The sequence below is a fragment of the Petaurus breviceps genome, unplaced genomic scaffold (assembly GCF_028583685.1).
Source record: "Petaurus breviceps papuanus isolate PSGF00001 unplaced genomic scaffold, PetGlider_PUasm1.0 110, whole genome shotgun sequence".
NCBI lineage: Eukaryota > Metazoa > Chordata > Mammalia > Diprotodontia > Petauridae > Petaurus > Petaurus breviceps.
Genome location: NW_027185597.1, coordinates 1,261,722 through 1,275,689, shown reverse-complemented (window position 1 = coordinate 1,275,689; position 13,968 = coordinate 1,261,722). Strand labels below are relative to the sequence as shown.

The 13,968-nt window shown below is 35.1% G+C and overlaps 1 pseudogene; it reads left to right on the top strand.

Annotated features, from left to right (window-relative positions):
* Window positions 1-12,038: 12,038 nt before the first annotated feature.
* LOC138156892 (U6 spliceosomal RNA) lies at window positions 12,039-12,139 on the top strand (annotated as a pseudogene).
* Window positions 12,140-13,968: the final 1,829 nt, after the last annotated feature.

Genomic DNA, 13,968 nt, shown 5'->3' with positions numbered 1-13,968 from the left:
GAAGAAATATACAACAAAACTATACTAATGGGGGGAACTCAACCTCCGCCTGGTTCCCAGGTCTGTTGGATAGAAGATGTATGGGAAGATATTGACAACAGCCACAAAGGATGAAAAGACATGGAAGAATTGAGATCTAGCTGTTAGAGGTGCTACTCAATCTACAAAATCGTAAAATCATTAAATTATTGCACAGAGAAGTATATTCATTGATTTATTAAATGAGTTCAATTTTCCTGGTGAATAAAAGAAACTGCAGATGAGTTAAATATATATGTATATACTTGTGTGTGTGTGTATGTATATATATATATACTTGTGTGTGTATATATATATATGTATATATAAAGGTGGTAATAAGAAGAAAAATTATTTCTTTAGAAAAATTAACAGTAATTAAGAGAAATTTGGGGGAAGACTTGAAAGAGGTGATGCATTGTCCAACATCCCTCAGGGATATTTACTAAAATAAGCTGGCTGTTTCTGAAGCACTTTGTTCATTCTGGCTTCCTAATTGATTGAACAGAAGATATATATGATGAAAGACAGCAGTGATGATTCAATCTAATTTGGGTGTGTTTTTTTGCTTATTTTTTAAAAATAAGTTAATGTTCATCATGTATATTTTTGGCAAAGTAAGACTATTGCAGAATCTCAATGTCTTGTCACTACATCTAATCATAGCACTCAAAGTTATATTATGCAAGAACATACCCCATAAAGCAGAGTGGGTTAGCCAGCTGTAAGAAATTTGATTTTCCTTTCCATCAGTTTTTATACTTTGGACTAAATGCTGCATTTCACTTCAGAATACATGTTTGGGTTTTCTCTGAGAACTTAGGGTTTTCTTTTAAGGTATATGAAATGCTTCTTTTTATTTCCCTTTTGAAAATGATACCTGTGGGAGGGGCGGAGTCAAGATGGCAGAGTAGAAGCAGGACCTCCCTGCTGCTCCAGCTTCTACCTTCCCCAATACATGTAAAAAGGGGACTCTAGACAAACTTTGGAGCTGCAGAACCCACAAAGTGACACAGAGAAACTAAACTCCCGCTGAGGACACCCCTGCAGGCCGGTAGGAATCAGCGAGTGCAGTGCTCTGGGAGCTGAGGCAAGCCCGAGGCTTTAGCCCCAGGGCAGGCCTGACCAACCACTGGCTGGAGGGACTCCAGATCAACAGCAGCTGTGCCCGTTTCCAGATTTAACAACACATAGACGCGAAGGACAAAGTGAGAAGTTAGTGCAGTCTGGACTTTGGGACCCAGTAAGTGGGAGTGCCTGGTTTTTGCCCCTGGGGTGAGAAGTCTATGAGATGCTAGCACAGCCAGCCAGCTCCACGTGGCAGCTTCAGCTCCTGGCCTGCAGAGTGTAGGGGGACCAAGCAGCATTCTGAGGAGTAATCGCTCTTGCTTTAACCTTCTTGGATCTGGATTGCAGTCTAGGGTGGAGGTCCTGGGGTGTGTGTCCAGCTTGCCAGAGCATGGGGAGACCTCAGAGAGGGCACCCATCTAATACCTCCAGCAGCTGAGAAAACCCCAGCGTTTGGGATGAAAGCTCCCCTGTCTGGTGGCAGAGTCCTACTGTGGCAAAAAGCCCAGGGGTCAAGTGACTGAGGGGAGACATGACTAGGCAAAGGAAACAAAGCAGACAGAAGATTCCAACATTAGACTCCTATTTTGGGGACAAAAAGGAACAAAGCATGGAACAGGAGGAAGAAAATGAAGTCAGAACTCCTGCACCAAAATCTACAAAGGAAAATATGAGCTGGTTGCAAGCCATAGAGGAACTTAAGAAACAGATAAGAGAAGTGGAGGAAAAATTGGGAAAAGAAATGAGAACAATGCAAGAAAATTACAAAATGAGAGTCAACAGCCTGACTGAGGAAAATAACACCTTAAAAAATAGACTAACTCAAATGGCAAAAGAGGCTCAAAAAGGCAATTAGGAGAAGAATGCCTTAACAAGCAAAATTTGCCAGATGGCAAAAGAATCTCAAAAGCTCACTGAGGAGAATCATTGCTTCAGAATTAGATTGGAGTAAATGGAAGCTAATGACTTTATGAGAAATCAAGATGCTGTTAAACAGATCCAAATGAAAGAATAGAAGGCAATGTGAAATATCTCATAGGAAAAACCACTGACCTGGAAAATAGATCCAGGAGAGATAATTAAAAAATTATTGGACTACCTGAAAGCCATGATCAAAGAAAGAACCTAGAAATGATCCTCCAGGAAGTTCTCAAAGAAAACTACCCTGATGTTTTAGAACCAGAGGGCAAAATAGAGGTTGAAAGAATCCATCGATCACCTGATGAAAAAGATCCCAAAAAGAAAACTCCAACGAATATTATACCCAGGTTCTGGAATTCGCAGATTAAGGAGAGAATATTACAAGCAGTGAGGAAGAAACAATTAGAATATTGTGGAAACACAATCAGGATAACCCAAGATCTGGCAGCTTCTACACTGAGGGATCAAAGGGCTTGAAATATGATATTCTGGAGGTCAAAGGAGCTGGGATTAAAACCAAGAGTCACCTACCCAGAAAAAACTAAGTATCATTTTTCAGGGAAAATGTGGTCATTCAGTTGAATAGAGGACTTTCAAGCATTCTTGCTGAAAAAACCAGAGTTGAATAGAAAAATTGACATTCAGATACAAGACGCCAGAAAAGCATGAGAAGCGAAACAGGGAAAAGAAATCATAAGATACTTATCCGAGTTGAACTATTTACATTCCTACATGGAAAAACAATAATTGTAACTGATGAAACTTTTCTCAGTAGTTGAAGGGAATAGAAATATATATGTCTTTATATGAGGGTATATGGGCATATGAATACATATGGGAATGTGTATATATATGTCTACAGGTATACATAGATGGAGGGCACAGGACCAATTTTACAGGAAGGGATGATACTTAAAAGGTGAAATTAAGAGGTGAGAGAGGAATATAATGAGGGGAGATGGGGAGAGACAGAATGGGGTAAACTATCTCATATAGAAATGGCAAGGGAAAATGGGTACAATTGAGGACAAGAATAGGAAGGCATAAGGGAATGGGTCAACCTTATTCCCATTGAATTTGGCTTGAGGAGGGAATGAAATACACACTAAATAGGGTATCTCACCCTGTAGGGGCGGGGAAGGGGATGCAAGAAGGAAGGGAAGGCAGGCTGGGGGGAAGGGGAGTTGGAAGCACCCACTTTTGAAAAGGGACAGGATCAAAGTAGACAATAGAACAAGTGGGAGGTGGGATAGGAGGGAGGGAAATATAGTCAGTCTTTTACCAATATATCTACGGTGTTATTGTTTTCCATTAGCCAAACATGTACAACCTATTCTGAACTGCTTATCTTCCCAGTAAGGGTGGGTGAGAAGGGAGGAAGGGAATGAATCTGGAATTCAAAGTTTTAAAATCAAATATTCAAATATATATGTATATACATATATATATATATATATATACTATTATTAATACTATTTTACATGTAATTGGGAAATAAGATATACAGGAACTGGGGCATAGAGAGCCACTGGAAAAGTCGAAGGGGTATGGGAGAAAATATGGGAGAGAGCAGATTGGAGGACGGGATATCCTGTGGGACTGCTATTTTGGGGCAGTGGGTAGGGGAAAAACAGGGAGAAAATTTGTAACTCAAAATATGGCGAAAATGAATGATGTAAATCAGAAGTTAATAAAGCATTTGAAAAAAAAATTTTTAATTAAAAATATAAGAAAATAATACCTGTGAAATATATATATATATATATATATATAGGTCTTTTACAAAGTTTATCTCTTAGTACACATGGACATATCCCTAATTATTGTAATCAGCTAAAAACCTTATGATATTTTACAAATTATAAGCATGTAGTTTAATTCTAGCCTCCCACTTTCTTATTTGTCAACAATATAATGTATTCTTTGGGGAGATATGATACCATGGCAGCAGAGAGGAAGCTAGGTAATACAAGTGATAGAAGGTTGTATCTCAAACCAAGAAGATAAATTCAAAAATGATCTGAGACACTATGTGACCCTGACTTAATTTTCTCACCTACAAAACAAAAGTATAATGATAGCACTTTCCCCCCAGGGTTGTCATGAGGAGGATAAAATGAGACAAGATTAGTAAAGTATTTTGCAAATTTTTAATTGTTATATAAATTCCAGCTATTAAAATTAGCAGTATCAGTAGTAGCAGCAACAGCAGCAATAGGAGTAGTAGTTGTTGTTGTTGTTATAGTAGTAGTAGTAAAATAACAGATAAAATAAGTAGCAAAATAATGTCTCAGAGAAATCACTGGTGTCTTTGTTATTAGGACATGATTCCTCAATCCTAAATTTTACCACTAATAGGCTTTCATGTGGGAATCAGAATTACATGAATTTTTGAAGCCCTATATAACATTGTAAGGAGAAGAGTAAGAACTTGTAGTCAGAGGACATGGGTTTGAATCCCAGCTTGTCCAGTCACCAATTGTGTGATCTCAGGCTGGTTATCCCCTCTGAACCTCAGCTTGTTCGACAACAGATTGGGTATAATAATACTTACCCTACCTACCTTTCTGAGTAAAATGTTTCATAAGCCTAAATTGCTTTATATTAAATATTTGAGCTAACAGTAAAAAGACTTATTGAAGCTTCTGCATTACAAAAACCTATTTTAATAGAACAAATCATTTTATTTGAGATAAAATAAACAAGCTCTTAAAGGTAGGAGAAAAGCATTAGAATGAATTTTTCACATCTGATTCAGAAAATAAGTAGGGAGCAAGAGGAGAGAATGATCTGATAGGAGGGATGATAAAAAGTGGGGGGGGGTTAGGGTGGAGGGCATCTGTAAGCAGTTTTTCCAGATGAGAAAAGGGAGGGGTAGACATAAAACAAAAAAATTGTTGGAAATACTTTTTCAAGATCTGAAGTCCCATTTCTTCTGAGATGGTCTAAAAGTCTATTTCCAAAAACTCATCTTCCTTCATGGAGAAAAATAAAGGTACTAGAAATGGGAAAAACATTCTCTTCTTCTTCATACCTTCTACTAATTATTACCTGTAGTATGGATCTTGAGTTTTTCATTATTGTTTCAATTTCACACTAGAGTTCATAAAGTTCATCACAGTGAGAAAAAAAGGTTGGGGGGACAGGGAAAATTCAAGATAGGAGTTACCATACAGAAGAAAGAGGAGCTAAGTGGTGCAATAGACAGAGTGCTGGGGACAGAGTCAGGAAGACCCATCTTCCTGAGTTCAAATTTAGTCTCAGACACTTACTAGTTGTGTGTTCCTTGGCAAGTCACTTAAACCTGCTTACCTCAGCTTCTTCATCTGTGAAAATGAATTGGAGAAACAAATGGCAAACCACTTCAGTATCTTTGCCAAGAAAACGACAAATGTGGTTACAAAAAGTTGGAAAGGATGGAAATGATTGAACAATAATAAAATATAATAATAAGGAAAGGAAAAGGAATAGAAATTAACTTAGTAAATAGGTTGTACTCAGTAGTGGTGTCACTTCTAAAGAACTAATACAAACTTAAGAGATGGGATATGAAAGAAATATCAGTGAGGCAGCAGACTCACTCTTAAACCTGTCATTTGACACCCTACATAAAAATAAATGTAGCAGCAAAACTGCTACTCAAAATATTTTTTCACCATAAAGAATTATAGTTATCTGAGGATTTCAGATATTCCAATTAACAATCAATCTGGAGATTTCTAATGTAGTTCTCTCACCTGTTGTAGCGGTACAAGGGCATGAATGGAGTAATGGGTGAAAGTCATTTCCAACTGAATTTCAAAAATATATCAATTATTAAGATGAAAAACAAAGCAAACCACATAATGCTTTTCAGAATATCTACATTTTCTCACATTTATCGCAAATGCACACACAACAGCTTCCTAGGGCGAGCTCAGAAAATCAATACCGTAAATGAAATATCATTGGAATCCTCTTTTCATTTCAGCTGTGGTCTGAGTGAAGAGTAGTAATGTCTCTATAAATAATGTTTAGCTTCAGTCTCTTTTACCCTCGTTCCAAACAGATGAGCAATTTCTGAAAAGCAACTGTAGAAGATGCACTTTTGCCTCTTCATCAAAAACATATAAAAATGAAATATATTGCAATATTTATTGTCATGTGTATTACAAACCACCATGGTGATCCAATACCAATGCTTCTTTTCTCTGTGGCACCGACCTTCAAAAGTGATGATGTGAAAAGCTCCAGACTTTATGACAGCTTAACTAGAAATGCATTACAGCTGCTATATTAATATAGAGTTGAAGCTCCACTATAAACTTTGAATATGAAAAGAAACTCTGAACCTTGTGCTCTGCCATAAACTTTAAATATGCAGAAAAAGATGTTCAGGAAGGCAGCAAGAGGAGGTTGTGACAATATTTATATGAAATGATGCTACCTCTTTCCTTTAGTCTAGAAAGTGCACAGTATTTTGTGTGTTATATAAATCCATTGTTTGCTCTATAAATAAATGTCACAATCTATAGCCTATCAAAATTATGAGCAAACTGTTACAACACTATATGTAGATGCATACATACTGACCTGCTTAATTAAATAATATATTCTGAAAACTAAAATTTTATCTGCATTAAAATTAGTGAGTATCGGTTTTGTCTTGACTGGAACCAATTTTTCCCCTCAACACCTAAATGATTTCACTATAAAACTATTAGCATTGCAGGTATATTGATATCTGCCCTTAAATTCACCTAAAAATTGACAACCACAAGTGAGGTTTAATATATATTTGATGATGTTTGTTGCTCTTTTCATTTATCTATACTTTCAAGCAACCAATACTTATTAAACGCCTGCAAATGCAAAGCACTATGATAAGAGGTAGGGAAAATGTGAAGATACATGTCTAAGACATTTTTGTTGCCTTTACAATCCTAGCAGAAGGAATATGCAAAATGTATAAATGTTCAACACTATGTAATAATTATATAATGACTACTATTATTATGGAATATAATAACACAAGATAAGTCATATAGTTTCAATAGGACTGGATTAGGAGTCAGGGAACCTGATTTGGAGTCCCTGTTCTGGGTAGGCCCCTAGCTAGGTGACCTTAGGCAATAATAATTATGTACAGCGAAGGTGTCAAAGCCAAGGCTAGCTACCCAAACCAGAATAAAATGGAATAGGGAATGTTTAATAAAATAAATTAAAAATACAATCAAACTCAGATAATGTTAATTTGTGGTTTTCGAAGTCAATATGCAGTCCTTGAAGTATGGAATGTGGTCCCAAATGTTGTCTTTAATGTGCTCTGTCATGTGGGTGTCCTGGTTACATGGATTTTTCATATAAGCATGTCCCACATGTGATCCCTAAATATACTCTATGCACTAAAGGCACATTTATTGGTGATAAAGCAAGCTGCAAGTTTATAAAGGGATATTCATTACATTATTACTTTGTCATCTAATTATATGACTATGTTTTAAATTGTCTGTCCTCTGACTGACTAGTTGAATGAAAATGCATCAGTTTGGGTTCATGAGCTATTGTTTGGAGATTGCCATGACCTACAAGGTACCTAGAATGTTTGGAAACTTTATGGGGGCCTGAGATGGGGGGTAGAGGGGAGTTAGCACTATTCACTAGCAATTCATATGTGAATAGCACTTCAAGGTTTAAGGTTTAAAGCACTTTTCTCACGGCAACATTTAAGAGCATCATTACAAGAATTAATATCACCATTTTGTAGATAAGGAAGTTGAATTCTTAGAGATTTGGACTTTCTTATAATCACAGAACTTATTATATGTCAGAGTCAGGATGGAAAACAAGGACGCATGACTCAAAGACCATCACTATTTACATCACACCACATTTTCTGTGACTTAAGTTTTCTGAATCTCTATTTCCTATTCCATAAAATGATGAAGTTGGACTAGGTGAATCCCAATGTCCTTTTTGGTTCTAACTAATCTATAGCTCTAGATATAGTGTGTCATATGAAAGCAGAACAGGAAAATCTAAGTTTTCATGATGTAGACTGGATTTAAGATGACAGATTGCCTTTCAAAAGATAGAAATGGTCTGGAAGGGACGACTGGGAATAGCAGGAGCAAATGAACAGCATTATAAAAGCAAAGATATTTGAGTAGCCCCATTTGTCTGGAGTGTAGCCAAATTAAAATTAGTCCAGACATACACTTCAGTATCTGTCCTCATACTAATTTGCACTGAATCATACACTTGGGAATCTAATATATCAACTCATATTCAAGTATACATAGGCTTCAATAAATACCTTTAACAATAGGAATTTGAAAAAAAAAATTGGTGACCTTTCTCTCTTTCATTCCTTTGATTAATCTAGGTTGACAGGCAACATGGTGAAGTTGATAGAGAACTAACTTCAGTGAGGAAAACCTAGATTCAAAGTCCCACTCCTGAACATACTGATTGTGTGACCCTAGACAAGTTGTTCAACCCCTCCAACCTCTAGAGGTGTCAAACTCAAACAGAAATGAATACACTAGGAGTTTGACATCACTACTTCAGGTAGCTCTCCCAGAGTGTAAGTGTCAAAGAAAGTGTCACTAGGCATTGAAAGGGGGAGTTCCTTCCTTGAGAGTTCCCTATAGCAATGAAAACACAGTCCAGTCACTATCCCTATCTAGGTGGAGCTTGAAAACAAGGTTCCTTTGTGGAGTGAGTTTCACTACTATTCATTCCAAATCAGCAATGACAAAAATCAAGAAGTACAACTCAATATTCAGTACAGGAGGAAAGATTATAAACCAATCACCCAAGGATCTGCAAGAGAAACTTTCAAAGACATAAGCTAAGAAAAGATATGCTAGCTATGAAGTCTCTTTAACATACACCTGTGCTCATTTATACACATACATCCCCCCCTCTCTCTCTCATTGATGATTCACCCCATGTATATTTAGTTCATGATTTCCATTAAAGTATAAGGATAGGAAGGTCTAGAAATGTGCTCAGTGAAATTACAGAAGAGAAATGTCTTACTTTTGATTCAAGGCCTCTGAGAGATTCCTCTCCATGTTTCTTTCATCATCAAAAGACACTTATATGTCCCCTGGTAGTGAAAATGGGACTACTTTACTGAATCAGGGTCATCTTTTTAGCATGGTGCCTCACTACCTAGATCCATCAGTGCTTGCTCTTTGCTTGGCTACTCAGTAGTGTCTCGGCCTCAGTGGAATGCCCTATTTGTTATCAGGTCAGATTCTTAGTCACTCTTGATCTCAGCAAATGGCTTCCTTGTCTGGCACTAGTCCTTAGCCCTAGCATTTGTTTTTGGACACAACAATTTAAAAAATAACATCTACAAACAATTCAAACTTATTAATTCATATAACTAAGATCTTCATTAAAACTCTGCATTTCTACACAATTGTTAGGCAGGTTTTTTCCTTCCTCCCTTCCTTTGTCATTTTAAATAACTTGGGGAAAATAAGGTATGACAACCTTAAGGGATACATATGATGCAGAAATACTGGAAAAAAAGACGAGAAAATTAAGACCCAGGGAAGAACACAAATCTGTAGGGTACTTTTAACTTCATCTTTCACCAGTCAAATAACATCAAAAGATTCAAGGGTTTCATCCTGACCTGGCTTGAAAAACTAGGGATCTCACTACATTAAATGGTAGGGAGAAGAAAAGAAAGATAAAACCCTGTCCCTTGTTCAGAAAGTTTCTTTGCCAAAAGAATCCAGAAGCTTCACACACTAGTCAGTGCTCTCCAAAATGGGAGATATGTATACCTAATAAAAATTACCCCTAAAAAATCAATGGATTTAATAACCTGTATTTATATTTTTATTGAAAAATTAAAAAATAAACAATCTTCCCTGATATTTAATTATACAAATTGTCACTAGCTTCCTAATTTAGTTTCTATGTGTCATTTATATATTATGTAAAGTACTTTACATATCATAAGGGAAGAATAAGAATTCATAATGCTGAAAAGTTGACAGTGACATCCTCACTTATTCATGTCTCTGGGTTATTCTGTGGATATTGTAGTCTACATGTATCTGGTTAAGTGGATTTATGGGCTTTATTATCTAGTGTTTATATAACCAGTCTCAAAGCCAGGAAAGAAAAACTGGATTCAAATCCAGCCTCTGACATATACTGCCTGGGTGGCCCTAGCAACCTTTTCAATGCTCTGGCATCTTTCTAAGACTATATATAGCAGATAAGGTGCCAATCCAAAATTGGTAGGAGACTCCTCAGTTAAGAGTTCTCCATACCAATGAAATCACAAGTAAATTATAGTTTCAACTAAATTAACATTCCCCAAATAGACAAGTTACTTAAAAGGATTCAGGCAAAGAAAAAATGTAGATTATTGATTACACTAATGATATATATGAAAATGAATGATAAGACAATGACAAAGATGACACTTCTAATATTCCTCTTATAAGCTCTTTTTTCTCCACTTTATGAAGAAAAATAATCAGATATTATAAAAATTCATCCAAAACAATTTAGAATTTTCAAGATTATTTGAAATATGGATTAATATCCAGTATCACTTACAATGAACCTACCCCTAAGTATATAGTGTGTCTTTATTAGCTAATGATAATATGAAGCCATCATGATTAAAAAGATGTTTAAAAACTAAGTTTTTGTTACCAAATTAACATCACCTCTAAAAATGTTCATATTTGCATGCTTTTAAAATTTGCAAAAAAAAATTTGTAAAACTTGTAAACTATATAATAATCTTTCAGAAGAAGGGTTTCATTGGGTTTTGATCCTATTGTTAAAAAGATTAGAATACAAGGGACTGCCAGGTGGCTCAGCGAGTAAGAGCACCGGCTCCAGTGTCGGGATGACCTGGGGATCAAATCTGGGCTCAGGTACTCAGCACCACACCCAGAAATAACTGGCCATGTAACCTTGAGCAAGTTACTTAAACCCAATTGCTAAAAAAAAAAAAAGAGATTAGAATACAGAATGTTTTGATTAATTTATAAGACCAACTGACTGACATCAGGAAAGATGAATTTTACTAACGGAATTCCAATAAAATCTTTGCATAATTGGTACATGGGATTGAAAAAAATGAGTATTACATTTCAATAAATACATCCATATTTATCTTTGTGATACATGACAGCCATTAAAACCTTGTAAAAAAAATAAACTGAACTTCACCCTATATCTCTGAATCCTGGGCTCTTCAAATGTTAAACCAAATTGTTCAAAATGTTACTATGGTGTTGATTATTATGTCATTAATAACTTTAGTGATAAAAGAAAGATTTTTGTTATTTGCCATTATTTATAAGTAGCAAATAAAATAAAATTTTAATATATTATTTAATCTATTAACCTGTTTTCTGTGTGTAATATATTTATATTAGAATGTATAATTTCCATGCTTTTGTATTTTGTCTTTATCTCATACTTCTAAAATACTTATTTTATGTTTTATCATGTCCATAATAAAAACATGTATTAGTAGAATAAGTTACATATAATTTCTTTATAAATGTGTATAGATTTTGCTGAATGTGGAAAGCAATCTCTAAATGGTATTTTGCATAATGATTTGTACTAATGGTTGCTTATAAAAATATTTTTTTTTATTTTCATCTTTTTTTCCTTTATGGTATATTGTGAAATATGTGTTTGAAAATAGGAATTTGGTCTCAATATCCTCTAGGGTATCATGCCTTCAATTTGCTAGGCTTCCTGGGTAAGAGTCTATGAGTTCAAAGAGTAAGAAAAATCATTCATTTGAACATTGGATTTGTTCATCCTACAAGCTTTTATTAAACATTTGATAAATGCCAGACATTTTGCTTGGTCAAAGGTTAAAAAAAAAAGTACATGGCTTCAAGGAACTTATATTCTATGGGGGGAAAACAATTTGTACATAGAAAAGTAAATACAAAGATATATATGAAGTAGATACAAATTAATTTTGAGAGAGTTACCAGTAATTGGAGGAATCAGATTTGACTTCTCATTGGAAGAGACAAGCCCTTGTGCTCGCTTCGGCAGCACACATACTAAAATTGGAATGATACAGAGAAAATTAGCATTGCACAAGGATGACACACAAATTCATGAAGGAAGAAGCAAGCCCAGCCTTAAAGGAAGCTATGGCTCTACAAGGTATAGATGAGGTGGGGAATGTGCATTACATGCATGTAAAACAACCTACATAAAGTTACAGAGATGGAAGATGGATATAGTGGATAGGGACAAGAAAGAAACAGGTCAGAGGACTGAAAATGGAAAAAAATTTCATAAAGAAAAGTAATGTGTAATAAATCTGGAAACTAGGCCAAAGAAAGATTACCAATGGGGGCGTGTGTGTAAATGTCTGATTCTGGTGATCCTTCTTAGAGCAAGCACAAATTTCCTTAAATATACCAGGATTACTCTTGTCATAAGACACTCCTGACACAAGGATTTTACCAGGTTTGTTCAATAATATAAAAGATTTTTAATGTATTATTAAAAATTAGTTTATTAAATATATTTGAATTCACAGGAAGGAAGAAGGAAGGAAGGAAAGGAAAGAAGGAAGGCAGGATAAAAGGAAGGAAGGGAGGAAGAAAGGAAGGGAGAGAGGGAGAAAGGAAAAAAAGGAAGGGAGAGAGGAAGAACTTATGAAGCACCTATTATATTGCAGGCATTGAAATTCTATCAACCTAATCATTACAGATCAAAGCAAGTTGAATTAATACGTCCAAATAATTCAAGAAAAGATGTGGCTGGTTAATAATTTTGCATAGAAGCATCCTAGGGTAGAGTCCAATAAGTGGGAGACATAGGCAAGAAGCCTCTTTCCCCCACTGAGAGCTTTCATCTCTAAAAGAAGAGTGATTGGAATGACCCATAAAGTAAAATAAGCTATAAATGATAAAATAACCCAAAGAAGAAACAAGGAAATTCATCATTAAAAATTTACAAAGAAAATTGATGTCTGGAAAATTTTCCCAAAAGAGTGGCTCACATTCTAAAACAATAAGAAGAAAAAAAAAGAATGGGAAAAGACAATTTTAAAATTAAATAATATAATAAGCTGTATCAGAGAAAATTCAAAACACAGGAAATTGGAAGAATATGTGAGATATGTCATTACCAAGACTGCCCTAGAAAAAGACAGAGAAAATTAATCTAATAAGCATACATTTTCTAAGAAAAAATGATGAAACAAAAATTCTGAAATCTACATTTCAAGAAATTAAAAATTTAAATTGTATGGAACTAGCAAAGTAATTGAGAATGACTTCACCATTTACAGGGAGTCTCTTTTCAGTTTGGATTCTGTATTGGATTTCCTCCATTATAGTGGCAACCAAACACTTTTGATGAACATATTATGTATTCATGTTTTATGCCTCATTAGATAGCAATTGTCTAAGAGTAATCAAAAAAGGTTATTTCCCTTCTTATATGTTTAAAGGATTCATGTAATTTTGATGTATATTCAATAATCACAGCTTTGGAGAGTCTGTACAATAGCATTCAGGTTACCTAAATTACCTTAGACTACCAAAGGTAGCCATTTACTCTACTGAGGCAAATGCTTTTTATAGTCAACAAAAAAGTGCAATAAGATCTTGTATTCTCTACTACTTTCAGTCAGTTGTGTTTTGGTAAATATGTAGTCTACTATATCATTTGGGAAGTATGTTGAGTTGGATCACTAAAATGATACCCATACATACAAACATATATGAATGTACATATTCTTTGCATACATGTATATGTTTTAGGGAGAAATAAAGGACCAAAAATGAAGATGGGCCAAATAACTATATGCAGACGCATATATATAAATGTTTATATTTATATATATGCATTTCTGTAATGCCATGCACAAGCAGCTTTCCAGAAGAACTGCTACTGTGAACACCTTTTAAGGTTCTGATCACTCATTATAGTGATCACTTTATTCCATAA